Genomic DNA, 24179 nt, shown 5'->3' with positions numbered 1-24179 from the left:
GCTTACATCACGATTTTGTCATTATGTCTGACATCGCATGAGCGCTAACGTTTTGCTTATGTTATATAATTTTACCTGAACTAAATAGTATAAAGGCTATAAGTGTCCCATTAGTAGTCTTACCAGTCTGTTGAAGGTACTTTGATTAAGTTCAACCTTAGGTTATCGTTTCCAGACAGAAACAGTATCATGTAAACAATTCCATTGACAATCGCTTGACTTTTCTTCTTGTAGCCACATTGAAGGAGCTCATATCACAGACCATGGTGCGTTGGGCTCAGGAAGACCACATCCAGGACCCTGAACTTGTGCGCATTATGTTCAGCCTTCTTCGTCGACAGTATGACAGCATCGGGGAGCTCTTACGGGCCATGAGGAAAACCTACACCATCGGCGGCGCCTCCGTGGAAGACACTATTCATTTGTTGGCTTCTCTGGGACAAATCCGCTCAGTGTCCGTATGGGCAAAGAAGAGGAGATGCTGATGATTGATGGTCTCGGGTAGGTTTCAGCAAATAAGTGTTAGAGTTGATCTGTTGTGCCAATGGTAGGACATGAGCTTTGGTATATAAGTTGTTCTTCGAGAACTGCAAGGACATACTATTCAACCAGGAGATAAGTGGTTTGGGTATCTGTACTATCCCTTGTACATTTTTCCCTTTCCTGTGCACAATCGAGGTCAAATGAAATAAGAAGAGACAAATCAAATATGGCGCATGGCAATGGCTTCCATTTAATTGAGCGCTCTTGTATGCTTTGCACATCTGTTTGTTGAATTGTGGTAAATGTTTAGAAATGTAACAGTGCAAGGAATGCTATTTCTAATTTTGCATTCGCCTAAAATGTTAAATTCAGCAGAGAAGGTGGAACAACACCAAGTAAAAGTAACCAATTGGGATAGAGCCCTCACTGAGTATATATTAATGGTTTACGTTTTTTATGCAGTTGGTCATTTGATCAGAAGTGTGTGTGTGTGTGTGTGTGTGTGTGTGTGCGCCTCATTCATTTTTTGAGAAAATATGGCCTTTTAGCTGTGTAATGCGTGTTAGTAGAGGATTATTTGGCAATAATGCAAAAAGCAGTAAGAATCCAGACACATGCACCAACACAGCTAGATACTCGGCACTAACATACCCAAAGACACATGTTCCCACACTTAAATACCCCACCACACACAAACATGAAGTTGAATAAATCTAAAATGTAATGAAGGAAATATTTCAGACCGAACATCAAACAATTATAATAGCCTGGGGCCAAATGGCGTCCTTACGTGTGACCCTTGGAATCAGACGTTACACTATCCATCAAGGCTGTCCTAGGAATCCTCTGTGCGTTGTGAAAAGCATAATTTATTGTCTTAACTTCTACACACGTATGTATAAAAGCACTATTAACAGCGGTTCGTAATAGAAACATACATATTGTTTTTGTGAAACTTACTTACTATGCAAGATTTTGGGTTCTGTTGCCTGATATTTTTATGGAAAACCCCCACATGTGAGACATCTTGGAACTCGTTATTTATGGTCTTAGTGATGTATAACCTTTTCTTTTTTAGCGACATCATGAACAACAAAGTCTTCTATCAGCATCCAAACTTGATGCGTGTGCTGGGGATGCATGAGACGGTGATGGAGGTCATGGTGAACGTGCTGGGAGGTGACAAGTCTCAGGTAGCAAAGTCCTTCCGTTTCCTACTTTAAAAAACAGAAGTATTTTTGGCCTACCATCGCCCTATGTGTAGCCTGTTTCTTATAAAAAAAAGAATGTGGTTGTTTTAGAAAATATACATGGACAGCCGAGAGTTAGACAGTGAGCGGTCATGGGGCAGGGGCACTTGCTGTAGATATACTGCACGGGGCGCTTGCTGTAGATATGCTGCACGGGGTGCTCGCTGTAGATATACTGCACGGGGCGCTGTCTGTAGATATGCTGCAAGGGGCACTCGCTGTAGATATACTGCACGGGGCGCTCTCTGTAGATATACTGCACGGGGCGCTCTCTGTAGATATACTGCACGGGGCACTCGCTGTAGATATACTGCACGGGGCGCTCTCTGTAGATATACTGCACGGGGCACTCGCTGTAGATATACTGCACGGGGCGCTCTCTGTAGATATACTGCACGGGGCACTGTCTGTAGATATACTGCACGGGGCGCTTGCTGTAGATATACTGCACGGGGCGCTCGCTGTAGATATACTGCACGGGGCGCTCGCTGTAGATATACTGCACGGGGCGCTCGCTGTAGATATACTGCATGGGGTGCTCTCTGTAGATATACTGCATGGGGCGCTCTCTGTTAGGGCTGCAACTAACGATTATTTTAATAATCGATTAGTTGGCCGATTATTTTTTCGATTAATCGCTTAATCGGATAAAAAAATACATTATTTTAAATAGAAGAAAAATTGCAATAAAAAACGTACAATTTACACGTTCATCTCTTTATTGCAATGACCTCTCTCTATTCACCTTCTTATTTTACTGACATAATAATAAAAGCTACAAGAACCCAAACACGGTGTTTGTCAAACTAGGTTGTAATACAAAGTTATATATACCTGGATATAAGGGAGCTGGATGAAAGGTCGCACTCTGCCGATAGTGCCACTGATTGCCTTCTGTCCTGGCTGTTGGATGAATATTTCTGGGCAGGATGAGTACATTTGCCGTTAGGAAGCTTGCTGTAGATATGCTGCACGGGGTGCTCGCTGTAGATATACTGCACGGGGCGCTGTCTGTAGATATGCTGCAAGGGGCACTCGCTGTAGATATACTGCACGGGGCGCTCTCTGTAGATATACTGCACGGGGCGCTCTCTGTAGATATACTGCACGGGGCACTCGCTGTAGATATACTGCACGGGGCGCTCTCTGTAGATATACTGCACGGGGCACTCGCTGTAGATATACTGCACGGGGCGCTCTCTGTAGATATACTGCACGGGGCACTGTCTGTAGATATACTGCACGGGGCGCTTGCTGTAGATATACTGCACGGGGCGCTCGCTGTAGATATACTGCACGGGGCGCTCGCTGTAGATATACTGCACGGGGCGCTCGCTGTAGATATACTGCATGGGGTGCTCTCTGTAGATATACTGCATGGGGCGCTCTCTGTTAGGGCTGCAACTAACGATTATTTTAATAATCGATTAGTTGGCCGATTATTTTTTCGATTAATCGCTTAATCGGATAAAAAAATACATTATTTTAAATAGAAGAAAAATTGCAATAAAAAACGTACAATTTACACGTTCATCTCTTTATTGCAATGACCTCTCTCTATTCACCTTCTTATTTTACTGACATAATAATAAAAGCTACAAGAACCCAAACACGGTGTTTGTCAAACTAGGTTGTAATACAAAGTTATATATACCTGGATATAAGGGAGCTGGATGAAAGGTCGCACTCTGCCGATAGTGCCACTGATTGCCTTCTGTCCTGGCTGTTGGATGAATATTTCTGGGCAGGATGAGTACATTTGCCGTTAGGAAGCTTCTGCTGCTTCTTCCTAGTTACTTTAATGTCATTACTGTCGCAATGCTAGTGAATTTCCGTGTGAGCTGTGGTTCCCAACACCCAGATTTTAAACAAACTCTTTACAAGCGGTCATCTCGGTGACACCAACCTTCTTACTACATCTACTTCCAAGTCACCTGGAGCTGCTCCAAAGTGCTTAGAGAAAGACACAGTCTCCAATCATTGATTGTGCCTGTCTCGTCTCCTTTTCCAGTCCATCTTGCTTCCTCAACAGCCTGAAAAATATTATATGAACATCTTATGAGCCTTCAGTTCATATAATAAATTAAACGGTGTTAAAATAGTCACATGTTGGGTTGGGGTGTAATTCGAAGGTTATTGTGTATATATATGCGTGTGGCTATGTATAGGTATATATGTATATGTGTATATAATGTCTCCACGTGATGTGGCATATCTGTGCACACCAGTGCTTAGGTATCTCACAATCCGTCTACAGCTTAGATTTGGTGGGAAATATCACTTCTTTTATGCCCAAAATCTTGTCTGAATTAATTAGTTTGGCCGCAAAGTTCTCGAGCCGCCCCGGCCAACGCTAGTAAGAGATGTTGAAGATGCGCCGACAGCAATGCTAATTGAATTGTTTGTGTGGAAATGTAACGGCGCCGATCTGTGTCTAGTGAAGTCCCTACCTTGTGATTACAGGCAGCAGAAATTGCCAAAGAGCAAGAGGACGACCTGAAGGCCGAATCCGAGAAGGCTGAGTACGTTTCTCTGGTTTGCTTTGAATGCTGATTATTAATTAGATAAAGGAGAATTACATTAAACGGACTAACATGCTTTGAACTTCATTAACTTGCTATCAAAGCATCCGTCTCCCTAAGCACTTCCAAGAACAGAAAAAGCTGATGGAAAATAAGAAACGCAGCACTTTATAGTTTAGAGCGCAATACGGGCCAGGTGCCGTTATGTAGTGTATTCTGTGGCCAAGCACACTGGGGTACACTGGGTATGGATACATTAGGAAAGGAGGTCCCTGCCCTGAGGAGCTTACAGTCTAAGTAAGATTATACCTAGATTCTGTAAAAAGCATAATTCTTCCAATGAATCCATTTTGCTTTAGCGCTTTTGAGCATCCTTAACACGTTAATGAAAAGCCGGAACAGGAAGGCTTTTCAATCTGTTGTATTGAGGCGCAGAACAATATTATACCGTGTAACGCTGGCACGACGTGTAATAGTGGGACATCTACTTGACTAACACCTGGGAAGCCATCTGTTGGCTATCCGGTCTCTGAAATATATCGGCACTTCTGCCTGTATTACGTTTTGCGCGACTTAACGACGCCTTGGCACGGATGACTACAATAAGTAGTAATGTGTTTGACTAGCTTGGGTCCGCCTGTTAGCCAAAGCCATTGTACTCTGTACATCAGCACCTAATGGTACAATTATTTTCTCAGCATGGAAGACGGCGAGAAAAAGAACAAAGCTAAGGCAGATGAAGAGTCTGAATTCCTTGAAAGCAAGGAGGGTCAAATCGAGAAGAGAAGACGCGGCCAAAAGAAAGAGGAGCCGGAAGCAAACTTCCTGGCCGGTTTGGAGATCTTCCAAACTAAGATGCTGGTAAGAGATTCTGAGAATATTCTTCATCAGGCAAGAAAACTGCCAGCTGGGCCTGGTTCTTTGTTGTGCTTCACTTTTGTGTAGTTCATTCCTAAGATTCTGAGCGTTAATGAAGCATTATTTTGAGGTGTAACTCAGGCTTTACCCACCACTGACAACCCTCTAAATGGGGTTCCAACATCACAGCAAGCAGGGGAGGGCTAGCAGCCTAAGGCCTGGGGGGCAAGTCAAGTGGCCCATTGTGCCACCGAATCAGCCCATCTTTACTGATTTTCTAACGCATATTGATTATAAAAATACAAATATGATTCAAATGTGGTTTAACATAACTCAGTTTAATAGCAACAAAGGATGGTAAGAAAAATGCAAAACGTAACGACCCCCTGATGCTCAGCCAGGTAAATGCCCCCCATGATACTGGCTGAGAATTATGGGACGTATAGTACACAGCAGCAGGGAAAGTGTTTTTAAGGCTAATCCCTACCAGGATCAAGTGGGCCCATACACTCTCAAATATTAATTCCCTGGAACAGCTGATTGGGGACAGAGCTGACACATGGGAGCTGAATGTGGACAGTAATGACATGGGGGGGCTGAATGGGGACAGTAATGACATGGGCTGAATGGGGACAGAGGTGACACTGGAGAGCTGAATCTAAATGGCCGATGCGTGCTGCTGATGCCACCGGCTGGAGCTTCTTTACAAAGAAGATTGGCTGCATAGTGACGGGAGCAGCGTCAGGGGTGAAAGCTCCGCCCCCTCGCACTCAGACTGCTGGAGCACCGGATGTCAGTGACACGACGTAGAAATTGCTCCCATCACTAGGCGGCTGTCGCACACGGACGCTGGGTGCTGATGCTGCTGGCCGGCGCTGCTTTAATACCTTTTTTTTTAAATTTAATATGGCAAGCCGGATCGGCTTGCCATAATACATTTAAAGAAAAAAAGTATTAAAGAAGCTCCGGCCGGCGGCATCAGCACCCAGCGGCCGTTTCGATTAGATTTCGGGCGGCCTGGGGGGCAATTGCCCCCCGGCCCAGCTCGCCCCTGACAGCAAGTGACCGCGTCATAAGAATCTGTCCCAGTGAGTTCCCTGCTGGCTCAGGCCAAGCCAAAACTGTAGTGATGTTCAATAATAGTCTACACATACAGGGACTTTTATCCGTCTCCCCACCTCAAGCGCACGTGACGTTTTCATCTAATAACGATTCATTTCCGATCAATTCCTGCATGGAAGCCGAAACGTCTCCTTTATCTCAGGTGACGCTTTAGCGTTTGTCTTGTTCTGTACAGGGCACTTTCATTAGACTGTTTCTAGTTACCATTCATTTAGAAGAAACAAGATTCCAAACGTTGGTCCTGGTGTCGAATGACGGGACCTTACCCCGACCATAACGTTTACCATCTAAAATGTAGAAATGTGTCCTGCGTGTCTTGCCGCGTGGCTTTGAGCGTCCAAACGTTCTAATCGTATTTTTTTCGCTGAGAGGGAAAGAATGAAAAGACGAGCGCAGCGGAACATCTGCTTCTGAGCTTTATCTGAGCTCCACGACTACCGATCATCAGAAGACAGAGCCCCTCGCTTTGTTACCCCCTGCCTAATCCAGACGGCCCATTTCTTCCATTACATTTCACTGGGACTTGTGATTAGCAGCCCAGTTTGGGTAGACGTGGCCAACATATATCTCTCGTACTATTCCAATTGCCCCCATAAAGCCACGTATGTCCGATTTCATGTGATCTGCTATGGTTAAGTAATAAAATATATATGACGGGCGGTTAATTCCGGTGCGTACAATAGAACGCCAGAAACTGAATGTCTTACCCTTTTTTCTTGATTTCAGAACTACCTGGGCCGGAATTTCTACAATCTCAGATTTCTGGCCCTGTTGGTTGCTTTTGCCATTAACTTCATCCTGTTGTTCTACAAGGTAAAGCACTCGCTAGAATACGGTCTCTTTAATGTTTTTCTGGTCGTCAGTCAAAGTGCGGTAGGAATAAAATCTTTTGCATTATTCTTCTTTAATTCTTTTCCTGCGCGAAGTTTCTTGGAAGACCAACATTTCAGTGGCCGTTCCCCAGACCGGCTTTTATCGTCTCTTTGACACAGCAGCTCCTCGCCGCTTTCCCCTGTACGCGGCTCGTTATGCCGCTTAGCCGGCCGAATGCGTGGCAGGAGGGGGGTGAACAATGACATAGATCCTTTTTATTTTTATTATACTTTAAACTTAAAGCCAAACGTTACCTGTAAAAGTTTTTGAGAGCATTCATTCAGGATTGAGAAGCTCGTCGCTCGGTCTGCCGCCATCACAGGTATGTAAAGAGTTTGAATGCTTTGTCAAGTTGACACACGGTGAACCGTCTACGGATTATCTGAAGCTTGGAGTATATTTGATTGAACGGTCCTAAACGGATGTGAACGGCTTGCTGCTCTGCAGGTGACAGAGGAACCCTCCCGTGAAGAGCCAGACAACGACTCGAAGGTGTGAGGAGGAGGAGGATGCAGACGAAGGCACGGTTTATTTTGTGCTGCAAGAGAACACCGGTTACATGGCTCCGACCCTCCGCATCCTTGCTATCATCCATACCGTTATGTCGTTTCTCTGCGTTATTGGATATTACTGCCTGAAGGTACTGTATATACCGGAACGTGTCTTTCCTGTAAAATGTAGATGGAGTTTCCCGTAGTGCCTTCAGGAACCTGGCCGATGAGTTGTAGGTCCTGGGATGATATTCCAGACGCAGGTACGCTATTTGCCACGCTGGCATGCATTACAGGCACGCGGAAGGCTTGCGTACGGAGGTCCTCTGTCTGTCCGCGTATCGGTGACACAGGGGGCAGCGCAGAATGATGTCGCTCTGTCTCCAGTCCTAAGGGGAATGGATGCTTTCTACCCCAGTCACCAAGCCATACCTTCTCCTTCCCTGACAATGCGTCCACGCCATGTATTTCACATGATGTTCACATGCGTGATTGCAGGGATCCACCTGCCATGATGAATTAGTTTGTTTTTTTGAGCAACACTGATTACATATGCGCCCATCGATCAATCCCAGCAGACCTCGTTTCCTTTTCCTATCCTTACCTGTAGGGCAGCGTTGATAATTATATTCCTAACAAAGCTCGGCATTGGGGATGAAGTGAAATGCCCTTTTAACACAAAGAATTCCACGAAATGCTTGTGTTTGACGGTTCGGCAATTCATTCGCAATAACAACAAACCCCCTGTTTCCCCAGTGAGCTTGTAGTCAAGTGAATCAAGGCAGATTCCCCCGGAAGGGATTAACTGCGGTCCCACCTGTGGCTGATCCGCTATCCGACACGAAACCAGACTAAAAATGTTACTAACAACGCTGCCAGATGTTCCGTGACATTCTTCCCTCTCCCCAAAGGTTCCTCTTGTGGGATTTAAACGAGAGAAAGAAATTGCTCGCAACGTGGAGTTTGACGGTCTGTACATCACGGAGCAGCCGCCAGGCGACGACATCAAAGGGCAGTGGGAGCGGCTCGTCATAAACACCCTGTAAGTCGCGTGCCTTGGATCTGCCCTGTCTTATCATCTGTGGCCTGCGCTTCTTGGCTGTGGATATAAGCGATGGCTAGCATGGTTTTACAGTTCACGACTTATGCCGGGGGTTATATATATTATATATATCTCTCTATATATCTAGATCTATATATGACATCTGTCCATGCACACAGGCATGGTGTGTCTTTTCCCAATGAGTAAAACGTATTGGGCTCTCGTATGGACGCCACTCTATCGGCCCCTGTGGCTGGAGCGGCTTTGAAAGAAGACATGTATCCGCCATTAATGTATCTCCAGCTAGAAAGCCAATGCGGGACATCAGGCAGTGCTTCAGAGCATCGAGCAAAAGCCTTTCTAAGTCGAACCCAGCAGCGTCCAAGCTGCACTTTCCGGTTAGTCGTCTCAGTACTTTAGCGGGAAGGTGCCAGCGCATGTACAAACACAACTGACAGTGTGTTACCATTGGTCGTGCAGCTATGCAAAACGAATAACTCAACTGTATCCGTGTATAAAGTATACACACGCAGAGCACTCGTGTCAAAGCCTGCCGGTCAGAAACGATATGTCAAAGGGTGGCGGAGACGCTTCCAGCGTAGTGGATAACAAGCTAGATCTTAAAAGGGGTCAAACGCAGTATTGTATGTTTTGCTTGTTTGTTTGTTTGATTTAAAACAACATATATCCTTTTTCTGTGTTTTTAGGTTTTTTCCTAATAATGACTGGGATAAATTTGTCAAGAGGAAGGTAAGTAACGTAACTGGCCACGTTTGCTTGCGATTCACTTCTCTAGCGGTGCGCTTAGTGGTCAAAGCAATCAGTATTTAAAAAGTTCTGAAAGATTCAGCAGCTTAAAGGGGCAATGATAGGGAAAATGTTTGAAAAAACTCCCTCAAAGGAACTGTGCCAACAGCCATTGTTATTTTAGCCATTTCAGCCATTTCTCCAATTCACTCCTCATAAAAGAAAAAGTCTCGCTGTCCAGCTGGTAGCCCCCGGAGCTGTTTGTTAGACTATGATCCTGTCCAAAAGCCCAATATGTTTAGTGGTATTATTACGTGGGTAACTAATAACCCCCAGCCAGTGACTCTCCTTCTGGAAAGCGGATACGCGGCACTGATCTGGAGTGCTGGCTGAGGGGCACGTCCAAAACCCACTTGACTGTATCATCGGCGCGTGCCGCGATCAGTCTCCGCACCCGACGCATTTTGCTTGGCTGATAGTGTGGCGCGTGCGTCTCCTACCTCATGTTTTTGCTAGCCGCAGGCTTAGGGGGATGTGGGATCTGGGTTACTGAGACATGTGCGATAAGTCATGTAGTGTTGTTGCTAACAGCAGGATTTTCAGACAGGAGCCCTTTAGTAAATATCCCTGTCGGTATCGTTTCCAGTTTGCCCGTCAGCTTTATCGCCGAGTAACAGCAATGCCGGTCGTGTGCACCGCGGAAAACCGATTTGCGCTTTGTCACTTTTCTGTGCAATTTCACATTGTGATCTGAGCGTTCCATCCACTGGCTTAAGTTACCATGGATATGAAGTCTCGGGGAAGAGATGTTAAGTCCCAGCTGAACGCCAGGTGAATTTACTGTACCGAAGCTTCCGGCGGCTACCTCTGTAAATTAAACAAGTCCCAAATAACAATCTTCCGTCATAGAGGGAGAATAGAAACGCCGATACGTTCCCGGGGAACGGCCCGGGGGGGATGCTTTCATTGATGTGTCTGTGATCGTGTGCATGCGCTCGCCTCTTCTTCTCTTTTGGTTCCTTTGATCTGCCAAATGTAATTGTTGTCTGTCTGTGATAATGTATTGTGGGACTTTACCACATCGGGTCACATTGTGCTGCGATAACCGCTTAGAGAATGTGTTGGTTGAACAAATGCTTTAAGTACCAAACGTCATGTTTCTCTGGGAGGGGGAGGGGAGGCAAGTAACGTCACCCAACCCAGTCTCCTTCTACGTTTAGTTTGTCGCCGGCAGCGTCTCTCCGTGTATCTTTTATACATCAAACAGCGCATCAAAGTGTGGTGTTATTCCAAATGACTTACCCATTAAATGGAATTCTGCAATGAAAGTTTATCAGTAATGCTGCCGCCCAGCATCGCCAACATTATTAACAATGCCAGACTTTATGAAAATAAATAGGGGAATGAAGAATCCATCTAAGTGGGGATTCAAGGTCAGTTGAACTCTTAGAAGCACGCATTCACCTAGTAAAGAGTAATCCTCGTTTATGTATCATTGTTATATTTAACATTTATGACATAACTGACCCGTTGTGATAGATTATTGCAGCGCGTGGTATTCAATCGCTTGTGTTTCTAGGGCCTGACTGGCCGACCTGGATAGTGGGCAACTTCCCATTAGGCTGGCAGTGCCTCATATATATAACAACAATAACAACTATACGGTGTCTTTGTCAGCGCACGCTGTGCGAATTAAACTAATGAGCAGCTGAATAATAAATGGCGGTCTTATGTAACATGCGAGGTTTCTGCTTACGCGGATATTTGTCTTTTGTAAAGTGTTAGAGTAGGTGCATATGAATCTATGTGAGTCAGGAGCAGGCAGGCTTCATATATCCATGGGGAGGCAGAGTCTCTAGCGGTTAGATAATCTACAGAGCATACAAAGATCACATCGCCGTGACTCCTGTATCGTGTGTTAGTATGCAGTGTTGCAGTTGTGTGTGTGTGTGTATATATATACACAGACACACATATATATGTATGTATAGTACATGGTGCTGCACATCGTTCTGAGCAGGAAGGCCGGGATGTGACATTATAAGCTGGCGTTGGTCACGGAGGACAGCACAGTCCATTACTGACACGAGCCAGGGACAACCTGTTTCCCGAGTTTCCAAGTTGTTTACAAAGGTGACAGTAGTAAATCTGCAGAAATATAGGCAATGTTTCCTAGAAACCCCTAGGCTTTAGAAGCTGCTCCCCTTCAAATTCTCTCCTGTTTAAAGACGATATAGTTGCAGCCCTAGCAAACCATAACAGTGATCCATTCAAAATATGTGTTCACCTTAAGGAGGACCTTGAAAATTCAACAACCGTTGTGTGCAGCTTTTGTTTGTTTGCGTATTTAGGTGATCAACAAATACGGCGACTTGTACGGGGCAGACCGAATCGCTGAACTTCTGGGTCTGGATAAAAAACGCTCTAGATTTTAGCCCGGTGGAAAAGACCCAACCCGAAGAAGGATCCCTCGTGTCATGGTGCGTAAATGATTGGTATCTGTAGGCCAAACAATATGGAAAGATGTAATAAAGTGTTGGGCTTATAATTGTAAGAGTGACAGTAAATATAATGTGCAATATACCGTATTTGCTCGATTATAAGACGAGGTTTTTTCCAGAGCAAATGCTCGGAATAATCGAGGTCGTCTTCTAATAAGACCTCCAAAAAATGTCTGCTGGGGCCGTGCTGCTTACCGGGCTTTGGTCGCGAGCAGCGTCTCTGCTATTAGCAGCAGGAGAACAGGAAGCTAGCAAAGTCCTCACATAACTCTACCTCCCCCCTCCTTTCTCTGGGGGCGGGGCCAGAGAAGTTGCTCGCGCAGACGGGCCCCTGCAGAAGTCTTTGAGTGAGAGATCTGCAGTTCAGGTAAGGGGGTTTTTGTGATTAATGTGTGAAGTATGTGTGATTAATGGAACGATTGAGTATTTAAATGTTTGTGAATGAGTGTGTGTGTGATAGCATGGATGTGTAAGGGGGTGGTGGTGGTAGCATGGCATAAAGAGGCTGTACTCCGACTCCTATCATCCCCAGGCAAACCAATCAACTCATTTGGCCTCTAGTATCATCGATATGCAGACTTACCTGTCTTCTCCCGATCTCTCTACATCTCTCATGTCCCGTATTACCAATTGCTTGTCTGCTATTTCTTCATGGATGTCACAACGCTACCTGAAAAGTAATCTTGGAAAATGACGTCATTTCCGGCTCTCAGCAGTAAAGCAGTGCGCACCGCGGCAGAGCAGGGAGACTTGCTGCAGGACTGCTGAAAGGTAAGTGCAACGGGGGGGGGGGTAGATAATAGGGAGGGAGGGAGAGGAAGGTTAGATAATGACCCCTGGTGTGGGGGGGGGCAGCTTTCAACTTTGCCTCAGGTGGCGTTATGTCTTGGGCTGGCCTTGGTAATCCTTGACTCTAACCTTTCCTTTTTCCCTCATATTCAGTCCCTTGTCAGATCCTGCTGCCTGCACCTAAGAAACATCTCTCGCATCTGCCCATTCCTCACCCAAGAAGCCACAAAAAGTCTGGTTCATTCACTCATTGTCATTTCCCGTCTTGATTACTGTAACACTCTTCTGGTTGGCATTGACTCTCTCTCTTCTACAGTATGTCCTAAATGCCGCCGCTAGGCTTATGTTCTTTGCACGTTGCTCCTTTTCTGCTTCCCCTTCTGTGAAACCCTTGACTGGCTCCCAATGACCTTTTGAATGACATTTCAAGTCCTGGTACTGACCCTCCATAATACTGCCTCCCCATACATGTGTGCTGTCATAAGCAAATACTCTCCTACTCGATCCTTATGTTCTCCCCATGGGCTAAGGCTCTCCTCCTCACTTATGACCTCTTCCTTTTCCCGTCTACAAGATTTATCTGCCCCCGTATCTCTGGAATGTACTTCCATGGAACTTTCACCTTTCACCCTCCCTCCCAACATTCAAGAAACATCTCAAAACCCACTTGTTTGGAGAAGCCGCACTACCTCTGACCCTTTGTCTGTGCCTAATGCTTGTTTCGTCAAGATTGTAAGCTTGCAAGCTGGGCACTCTCCACTAGGGTACTGCATTGGGCAAAACAACTTGCGGGCGGTCTTGCTGGTGTTGCGGGCAGGTGGTCAGGCACTGTACCTGTGGGTCTTGGTAACCCTGCACAGTTCCGCAAAGGCTGCCTTCGTGTTGCTCCCTCACAGCATCTCTACTCTTGCTTGGCCCAGGAACCCAGCTGAGTCACGTGGTGTGATGTCACTTCCCGTGACTCTGCTGGGTTCCTGGGCGGATGAAGAAAAGAGATGTTGTGAGGGAGCAATGTGAAGGCAGCCTTGTGGGACTGTGCGGGAAATCTGCGGTTGAGGTAAGGGGGTGGGTGGGGTTGGCTACATTAGTGGCGGGAGCGGGTGGGATTGGTCACACACATGTTGCGGGAGTGGCACACACACCAGTCCTGTGCAGGGCTCTCGGTCCACCTAATGTATCGGTTTGTCTTAATCTGTCAATTCCAGTCTTGTTCTAGGCCTAGAATTTATGTATTGTATCGAGTGCTGTGTTGTTTGTTTGTTAGTGCTATCTATCTATGTGTGTATCTATCTACTAATTATTATTTTCTAATTCACCTGCCCTTCTTCCTCGTGGAATACTACGCCTGCTCTCTCTCTTTCCCTCCTCTGCCATGTTTGTTGTAGCTTCCTCATGAATTATTGAAACCGAACAGCTGCTTGAAACACGACGCGGACTGTTCATTTTAGTCACAAGAAGTGGCCGTCTCTCGTCTGCTGTCGTGTTTTCTTTTTGTTCTGTTAACAGATTAAACTGAAAAAGTTGTGTCATTTCCGTTAGCAAAAGGCGGAAAATGCTGTCTGATTTTCCTTTCCCTCAGAAAAAATGTCAAGATGACAGCGTTGTAATAAGAGGAACGAATGCCTTAAACCCATAAGAAGTGTTAAAAAAGAGATGATGTACACTACAGGCATTGCTGCTCTACTCCCCCTTCCTTATACACCCCAGCTAGTGTACATATTAATATGATTACCTGATTTATAAGGTTCCTGTGTGTGTGTCATATGTGTTTGTTATTGCTATATATAATATTGTGTTTGTTTGTATATGTCTAATATGTTTGTTTTCCTATACTGCCTTATATGAAGTGACCTAGATTGAATCATATATCATAGAAATACTTGATGTATTGAATGCTGTATCATCATAGCAAAGCACAAGTAGCGGTCCTGGCTGTATTCTCTGCGGTGGGTATTATTTATTTGAAGGGGTGGATGAAGGCGAAAAGCAATGCTTAAGATGTCCTCATAGCTTCCTCATTTGGAACCGCCGGCTTACATTCACAGTTAAGACGAGCAGATATTGGAATAGTGATCATTGGCACGCAGCGTGATGATGGAAAGCAGAGGCTTGGCTCGGCCCGGCTGCCTTCGGGTACAGCGTAAAGAAGCCGAGGGCCGGTTGTACGTCTTGTACCTGACTGAAGTGCAGCTCAGCACTTACTTACTTACACCGATGCTTTTTCTCTTGCAGCTGGTACTCACGGCGGGACTTGTAGCTGTTTGTTGTTGTGTATCTTTACACGGTGGTGGCCTTCAACCTTTCCCGTCGATTCTATAACAAAAGCGAGGATGAGGACGATCCTGATATGAAGTGTGATGACATGATGACGGTAAGGGCACAAACATGCACTTGTCCCAAATATGCACCCAACAAGCAAATGCTTGGTGAGTTGAGCTGAAATGACAACGAAAGTAGGGTGCGTCATTTATCAACCTTTTCTTGCAGTGTTCTCGTCTTTTCCACATGTATGTGGGGGTGAGAGCCGGAGGTGGCATCGGAGATGAGATGGAAGACCCCGCAGGGGATCCGTATGAAATGTACCGCATCGTGTTTGACGACGTCACTTTCTTCTTGTTTGTAATTGTCATCCTTTTGGCCATTATTCATGGTGCGTCCAATGCCTGCGTTCTCCTTATTCATGCCATAGTTCCTTCCTTATTAACCAATCGCTGCTATGTTCCTATGTTCCAAGCAAGGTGTAATGACATATGCTCAGCTTTAGCTGGTGCTTGAGCACCTTACCCAGAAGTGGAGGTTTAAGCTCACCACCATGATGACTTTTAGCTCTAACTAACTAACTAACTTCAATGTGATGTTATTAGGTGTAGTCTGTGTTGGGGTAAATACAAAGTATGTATATCTGTAATTAATATGTGCTTGATTAAGTTTATGTGTGTATATATGTATGTATGATAGCTGCAAGCCACTTAGGGGGGAAGTAACAGGAAAGACAGCTGTAAGAAGATATCACACCTACATACTATGTAGAGAAGGAAGGAAATGCATCACCTGGAGATAGGCATGGGAAACATAGCAAGTCTATAACATCACACGGTGGGGTCTTGGGAACACAGGACAGGGACCTCATTTACACATCAATAGAGAAATCCCTTAAAAAGACATTGTAGAAACACACACAGAAGGAGACTGGATTGGAGAGTCTCACCCTTGGCACATCACCCACACAGCATACACACTTAGCAGCAGAAATTAGATAGATGGGATGTTTGTGATCGGTATGAATGATTGTCATCTGTATATACTGTAACTCTGGTTTTGTCTTTGCTGTAACATATATCTGGGCAGATTCTAATTAAAGCTCTCTCTCTGGTAAGAATCTTGGGTTGGCTGTTTTATTGTAATATCGGGTAGAAAACTTTAGTAGAACTAGACATATATATTATCTGGAAAAGGGGATACGGTTATATGTTAGTTCTTGGAGGAGGTAACAAGGGGTATTACATTTATCATTAATACACAACGCAGAGCGGATTATTCTCCACGCATATCAATTGGTGGTATTGGTTTGAGAGAGGAGAAGTATATACAACAGTCTGTTTTGTCATACTTCCCAAATGTGTAACCTTAGAGTAAAGTATAGTTAATTGAGCGTTTGTTAACCTGATCCTCTGTAAAGGATGTAATACTGTATTTGCTTGATTCTAAGGTGATGTTTTTCCCAGAGCAAGTGCTCTGAGAAATACCCTCGTCTGAAAATCGGGGTTGTCAAATAGTTCTTACTATGAGACTAAGATCCAGATCCCTGCAGTGCTGCAGGGGACCTGGATCGTTCTGTCTTATGCCCTCCTCCCAACTTACGGGTGTTTCCGAGTCCCCCGTGTGTTGTCCGGGCAGTGTGTAAATGTCTATGCGATTTGTGTTGACAACATCTGCTGCAGCCGGAAGGAGGGGCGGTTAGCAGCGGGGGTTGTCTGCATCCATCGGCATAGACCTTCCCAGGCTGTTAGCGAGGAGAGTTCCTGGCACCGGGGGACTCTGATGTCTGACAGTTGGGGAAGGTGATGGATGCAGACAACCCCTGATGCTAACCGCACCTCCTTCCAGCTGCAGCGGAAGTTGTCTACGCGAATAGCATAGAGCTCTACAGGCTGGGGTTGTGTTAATCCTCTATATGCCCCTGTGCCTCCAGATTAAAAGGGGTTAAAAGGCATATAATGGGGCAGAGTGGCGTATAGAGGGTTAAAAGGCATTTCTGGAGGCAGAGTGGCATTAATGGGGGGTTAGAAGGCATTTCACAGAGCACTCTGCCTCCAGAAATGCCGCCTTATGCCCTCCATTTAACACTCCCTCTCTCCTCCAAACTTAGCAGAGTTTCCGAGTCCCCCGGTGCTTAGTCCGCTACATGATTGAGCAGAGTTTTTCTACGTGAATTGTGTAGAGCTCTACACGCTGGCAGGACTAAGCACCGGGGACTCAGAAGCAATGGTAATTTGGGGGGGGGGGGATAACACAGGAGGATCCAGGTCCCCTTCATCAATGCAGGGGATCTGGACTTTAGTCTCATAATCAGACTTATTTGAGTTTTGATTATAAGACGACCCTGATTTTCAGACGAGGGGTATTTTTCAGAGCATTTGTGCTGGACAAAACCCCCTCCTTGTCTTATAATGGAGCAAATACGGTCTAGCTTTTCTTAAAAACCAAAGAGTTTGCATAGTTTCCATGAATGAACAGTTTCTGGTCAAACTTGTTCCCTATAGGTTTGTCTGTCTTCTAATTTTGGCTTTATCTCTTGTTTCTAGATTAATATTCAGATTTGGGGGGGGGGGTTGTGTTATAATTGGGCAAATATGGTAATTCCTAGATTGGTGCCAGCTGTGATGCAAGTCCAAATGTTTTTTTTTAGAGGGTGTTTGTTTGTTTGTTGTTTTACATATAGACAGTGTTATTGCTACAAGTGGTTGAATGACTGTAGTAAGTAAAGCAATCGTTTAGAAGTAAAAGTAAGTCAGTCCTTCCTAACTAACAAACCAACCAACCAGCCAACCCAAACATAGCATTGTTAGCTATTGTGTCTTATTAATGTATAGATGTTTGGAATGGGCCAATCCAATGAAATTGGTTGCTATAGTTCATGTGTGTATGTTGATGTGTTTTCATTGGCAATGTCATGTTCATTTGTTTTGTGTGTGTTTTGTTCAAAGAACAAACCAACCAAACCAGGTGTAATCATTGATGCCTTTGGAGAATTGAGAGGAGATCAACAATAGCAAGTCTGAGAAGATAGATATGGAGGTATGACTTTGAAATAGTAGTTTTAAGGGACAGGCCACTTGGCCATATAGCCTTAAGGTAGGGGATTGTTGATTCCAATATACTTTGATTGATGCTTTTCATTGAACAAAATACAGCGGCATAGCTGAGGATGGGTTGTGCGACCAAATAGATGTACATTTTGGAATGAATCAGTGCATTTTCGGATAGAAATCTGTAGGTATGATCAGATAACAAACAAAACAAGAAACTAACTGTAACGGGTTCACCAAGAGAGCTGTAGTAACTCCCAGAGATCACCCACATGTATCCTCCTCTTGTCCCCGGAATCACTTCCAGCACCAGCCAGCATGCGCACCTTGGAACCCTGCTATGTGTACCCAATAAGTAGACACACAACTACCTTGAATTGAGTACAGCAGGAATGAACAGTTTATTGATGTAAAACATAGAGTGATATAACCACAGAACTTCATTAACATAAATGAACATTGATAAACAGGTAGCCAACCCAACCTTTAATCCCCTTTAGCTACTGAATATCCCCCTGGTAGCCATCCTGTTAATGGGATTAGTTTAACAATGGAGTTCCTGCCTGTTTGGCAGCCAGGCTGGAGCCATCTCTGAGTACCTTGGGCCCCCTGTATGACAGGTCATTCTGTCACACTAACAAACAAAAGAACAAACTAACAAACATACATGTCTTGATGGTGTGTATGGGGGCTGGAGTATAACTTGAATAGTTTGTTGATCTAACTAACTAACTAACTGCGAGTTAGTTCTATTATAAATGACCTTGGCTCTGCTCAAGATGGGATGGTGATGACATGTAAGTGATATATGTCTGTCTATCTGGTGATATATGTCTATCTATCTGGTGGCTAATGTGTCAGCATTGATGATATGCTGTATTTGGCTCATTGACTGTATTATTTAACGAATGTCATATCATGATATGTGTTGTGTGGCGTTAACGGACTGCAGTGACACGGTGCATGTGATGGTAGACGTCTGAGACTTGCGGGCATAGAAGGGTTAATGTGTATTTAGTCTTTTCAAACCAATGTTCCTTCATTGTATAATCCCGTTATGTTTATTGGTGCTGCTTCCTGTCTGCACTGCCATTATCTTGAGCTGATGATGGTATTGATCCTTTGTTGTGGTGTGAACTACTGGATTGTATTAATGAAATGCCTGAGTTAATTTCCTTATGTCTACAAAGTACTTGGTTGTTTGTAGTGTTTGACCCACCCCTTGTTTTCCTATATAACCTTGTCTGCCTTGAAATAAACAGAGAAGTCTTCCCCAAGAGTTTGGCGTGCGTCCCTTTCTGGGGAGGGTTGCGGCAGAGTCTTGGGATCTGTCAGCATTGAGCTTAACACTTGGCAGCCTCTGTAACGGCTGTACTTTGCGGCAGAGGGATCAATACCTGCCTCCCTATCCAGTGGTTAAAGGACTCGATGCCTACCCCAGCTCAGTTCAAACCTGCTACCGTCTACTGACCCTTCAGCCTCGCTCCAGAAGTTTCCCCTACTGAGACCAGCATCCTGGGGGAGGTACAGTCACCGACTTGACCCCGGTCTCAGCAACGCTCCTTTGTGGACGATCCATCCTGGGGGAGAGGCTGCTCCAGGTATCCGTATCGTCACAGAGATGCACTCATTGTCTTGTAATGTAGCAGTGGGCGCTATTGGTGTACTGGGTGGCTGTAGCTGGGAAGGTCCCACTGTCCATGGTGCTGAATGGTCTGCTGTAATATTTCTTTATTTATCCAGCTGTAATGGAGATATAGCAGTAGAGAGGCAGCCATGTTGATTGATAATTTGCTACCTGGAAACAGTTGATTGATGGATTCCAGGAATATGGATGTCTGTGTGTGTTTGGGTATGTTGAGGAAGATGCACAGTAAGAGATCCAGGTAGTTACCTCTTCCCACTCCCGTATTCAGGATGTCACCCGTGCCGCTCCCCTCCTGTTGAATCCTCTTACCCGTTGAGTCAGACTTTCTGCCTCGTACACAACTTTCCAAACCTCTCTGAAAAGCCACTTGTTCAGGGAGGTGTACAACATTACAGTACTCCCAACCTTCATCCTAATTCCAGCCATTGGAACAAATGAACGGCTTCAACACACGAGAAGCAGATCAAGTCGTCCTCACCCAAGCCGTCCTCTCCTATCGTCTCACTCCCCTCAACCACCGGCTAGATTGTAAGCTCGCAAGAGCAGGGCCCTCTTCTCCTTTGCATCTGTTTTTGTTATTGTGTTTGTTTCTAAGGTTTTCTAATGAATGTAACAGCGCTGTGGAATCGGCTGGCGCTTTATAAATAAATGTAATGTAATGTAGATGCTGACTGACTGACAGTCAGACAACTGTATTATATATACCCAGACAGACACACATCCCCCAATGGTCAGGCAGACAAACAGTAAGATTCACAGTTAGCTGTTAATGTTTTATTTCTTGATAGTGTGCTTGCAGATTCTGTGGAGCTGTTGCGGTCGGGAAAGCAATGTAGAAATACATATATACAATAACAATGTGCCGCAAAGGGCTCCGCTCTTGTCGGTTTACAATTCAGTCGGCGGGGGAAGTGAGAGAATAGGAGAGGACGGGTCGGGTGGGGATGAGTTGATCCGGTTCCGATGATGTGTCGAAGCTGTTGATTGATTGCTTGCTTGCTTGATGATGATTACGATGGTCGGGAGTAGTGGGAAGGAATGTTGTACGCTTCCTTGAGCAGGTGGGTTGTCAGAGAGGTGTTGTGTTGTGTTGTTGACGGTTGAGTACGAGGCAGAATATAAATATGAAATTTAAATGAACACCATTTTATATGAAATATACATGTTGTTGTTGTTGTAGACACTTTTGCCAACGTAGACGAGTCTTGTTAATGATTTCTTTCTCATCCTTATGTAACGAGATAACAACATACGTTTACCTGTCTGGATGCTAGGAAGATATTGACTCTTGTGTAAATAAGAACTTTGTACCTTGGTCTGTGTTTGATATGGAGTGGTTGTACCCACTATATGCTGAGTGTCATGATTAACTCATTTAATGTAGTGGATGCATGGAAGGGTAACCCAGCAGAGGTGGTTAGTTTCTTTGTTTAAGCATTCAATGAGTTAATCTGAGGTTGATGTAATGTGTTTCTTTGTGAATGCCCTCTGTATCTGTTCTGGCTAGAGGTGTCATCTTCCCAAAGGACCCCTGTGGTGATTCATGGCCTAACTGATGAGGATCCTTAGTTATAGGAATTCCATTCCTATCTTAAGTGTTGGGGGGGTTTCCATCACCTTTACCCCACCATAACTTATTGGCACATCAAAGATGGGACCCGATTCTTGGGGATGGTGTCATATAAGCAGTCATGTGGTCAGAGGGGCGTTTGCTTGCAAAAGTCTGATTTAGGGACAATGCAGCGAGCTCAAAGCAGAACTCCATGATATACTCTGATCGGAACAACATCATAAGAACCATCTGGATTTAACGAGTTCCCACAGGCCTACTTATTGGAGAAACTCGTGAGTGAGGGTCCTGTGTTTAAGTCCCTTTGTTTTTAAGAACTGTTTGCTGTTTTATTTATCTTTTGTATGTCTTTTTTTTTGTAATTCTGGCACTGTGTAATCTTAGTATTTCTGTTATTAAAATATTCATAATCTAAGTCTGTGTTTGGGCTCTATTATCGATATCCACGAACCCTAAGAGAGGATACCACGTTACCATATTGTTATTAAGTTCTACTGGAGATATATATATATATATATATATATATATATATGTGTTGTTTGCCCGGGGTGGGTTGATATATATATATATATATATAGAGATAAAGGTTCTAGCTTGGATTTCTCACGAATCCGGTATCAAAATCGTGAGTGGTGGCAGACTACCTGGGGGGATACAGGCAGGATTTGGGGGTTAATTTGGTATAGCTTATGCCTAGTTAAGGGGTCAAGTTAGTAAATCCAGAGGCCTGGTGCTATTAACCCCTTCATGCCCATGCCCTCCACACAGTCACGGCTTGGCAAGTAGTCCTGACCGTGACACTGAGTGTATCATTTTTCCTTTGGGAATGGTTTTGTAGCAGTCCCCCTGTAATAGTATTTAAACCCGCTCGCAACAATGAATAAATTGAGAAGTGACTGAGAACGAACACCTTGTGTGTGTCTGAATTATTTACTTCTCCCAGATATCTGTGCTGCCGCTCTGAAGGTTCTGCAGATTTACTCAAGAGCTCCCGGGAGGCTTTTGGCTCAGGAGAGGTGTCCCCCGTATGAGGAGGGGCGAAATATTTCCACAGTGAGTAAGTCTGAGGGAACGGAGGCAGGGATTGCGATTTGGGGGGGGGGGTTGTGTTATAATGGAGCAAATATGGTAATTCGTAGATTGTTGCCAGCTGTGATGCACGTCGAAATGTTCTTTTTTTTAGAGGGTTTTGCCTCTCTACCCGGCTCCCTGGTGTCTAGTGAAGATCTGTTGCTGACAGGAGGCAGAGTGGAGTATGGGAGGGGGAGGAGCCAGAGTGGAGTATGGGAGGGGGAGGGGCCAGAGTTGTATGGGAGAGGAGAGGAGGCAAAGTGATGTATGTGAGGGGGAGGAGGCAGAGTGGAGTATGGGAGGGGGAGGAGCCAGAGTGGCGTATGTGAGGGGGAGGAGGCAGAGTGGAGTATGGGAGGGAGAGGAGGCAAAGTGGTATATGGCAAAGTGATGTATGTGAGGGGGAGGAGGCAGAGTGGCGTATGGGAGGGAGGAGGAGGTAGAGTGGCGTACGGGAGGGGGCAGAGTGGAGTATGGGGAGGGGGCAGAGTGGAGTATGGGGAGGGGGCAGAGTGGAGTATGGGAGGGGGAGGGGGCAGAGTGGAGTGGGGGAGGGGGCAGAGTGGAGCACGGGAGGGGGAGGAGGCCAGAGTGGAGTACGGTGGAGGGGCCAGAGTGGAGTATGGGAGAGGAGGCAGAGTGGAGCACGGGAAGGGGAGGGGCCAGAGTGGAGTGGGGGAGGGGCCAGAGTGGAGCACGGGAGGGGGAGGAGGCCAGAGTGGAGTACGGTGGAGGAGGCAGAGTGGAGCACGGGAAGGGGAGGGGCCAGAGTGGAGTGGGGGAGGGGCCAGAGTGGAGCACGGGAGGGGGAGGAGGCCAGAGTGGAGTACGGTGGAGGGGGCAGAGTGGAGTATGGGAGGGGCCAGAGTGGAGTAAAAATATTGCAGAGATCAACAAGAGCAAGTCTGAGATGATATGGAGGTACAACTCTGAAATAGTAGGTTGAAGGGACAGGCCACTTGGCCATATAGCCTCAGGGTAGAGGATTGTTGATTCCAATATACTTTGATGCTTTTCATTGAACAAAATACAGCGGCATAGCTGAGGATGGGTTGTGTGACGAAATAGATGTCCATTTTGGAATTCCTCTGCATTTTTGGATAGAAAACTGTAGGTATGATCAGATAACAAACAAACAACAAACATAAATGTCTTGAAGGGGGGGCTGGAGTATAACTTGAATAGTTAGTTTGTTGATCTAACTAACTGAGAGTTAGTTAGTTATAATAAGATATAGATATATATATATAGATATATATATATAGATATATCTATCTATCTCTCTATATATCATCATCTATCTATATCTATCTATATATATATCTATATATATCAATTTATATATATATATCTATATCTATCTATCTATATCTATCTATATATATATATAGATATCTCTATATATCATCTATCTATATATATCTCTATCTATATCTATATCTATATATGTATATCATCTATCTATATATATATATATATATATATATCTATATCTATATATCTCTCTATATATCATCATCTATATCTATCTATTGATCGATCTATATATCTATATATATCTATATATATCTATATATATATATATATATAGATATCTCTATATATCATCTATCATCTATCTATATATATCTCTATCTATATCTATATATGTATAAATATATATCTATATCTATATATATATATGTATAAATATATATCTCTATATATATATCTATCTATCTCTCTCTCTATATATCATCTATCTCTATCTATATATATATATCTCTATATCTATCTATCTATTGATCGATCTATATATATATCTATCTATCTATATCCATCTATCTTTTTATATATATATATATATATATATATATATATATATATATATATATATATATTTATTTATTTATTACCTTGACTC

At 44.5% G+C, this 24179-nt stretch overlaps 1 long non-coding RNA gene and 1 pseudogene across 1 annotated transcript; both read left to right on the top strand.

The window, feature by feature from the left end:
• Positions 1-1576: 1576 nt before the first annotated feature.
• LOC128504505 (uncharacterized) lies at positions 1577-5017 on the top strand. Its single transcript, XR_008355464.1, has 3 exons — positions 1577-1676; positions 4197-4255; positions 4954-5017. It is a non-coding gene; the product is annotated as an uncharacterized LOC128504505 (long non-coding RNA).
• Positions 5018-5029: 12 nt separating this feature from the next.
• Positions 5030-20847, top strand: LOC128504303 (ryanodine receptor 3-like; annotated as a pseudogene).
• The last annotated feature ends 3332 nt before the right edge of the window (positions 20848-24179 follow it).

This window comes from Spea bombifrons, chromosome 9 (assembly GCF_027358695.1).
Source record: "Spea bombifrons isolate aSpeBom1 chromosome 9, aSpeBom1.2.pri, whole genome shotgun sequence".
NCBI classification, from domain to species: Eukaryota; Metazoa; Chordata; class Amphibia; order Anura; family Pelobatidae; genus Spea; species Spea bombifrons.
This window is presented reverse-complemented; position numbering and strand designations above follow the sequence as displayed.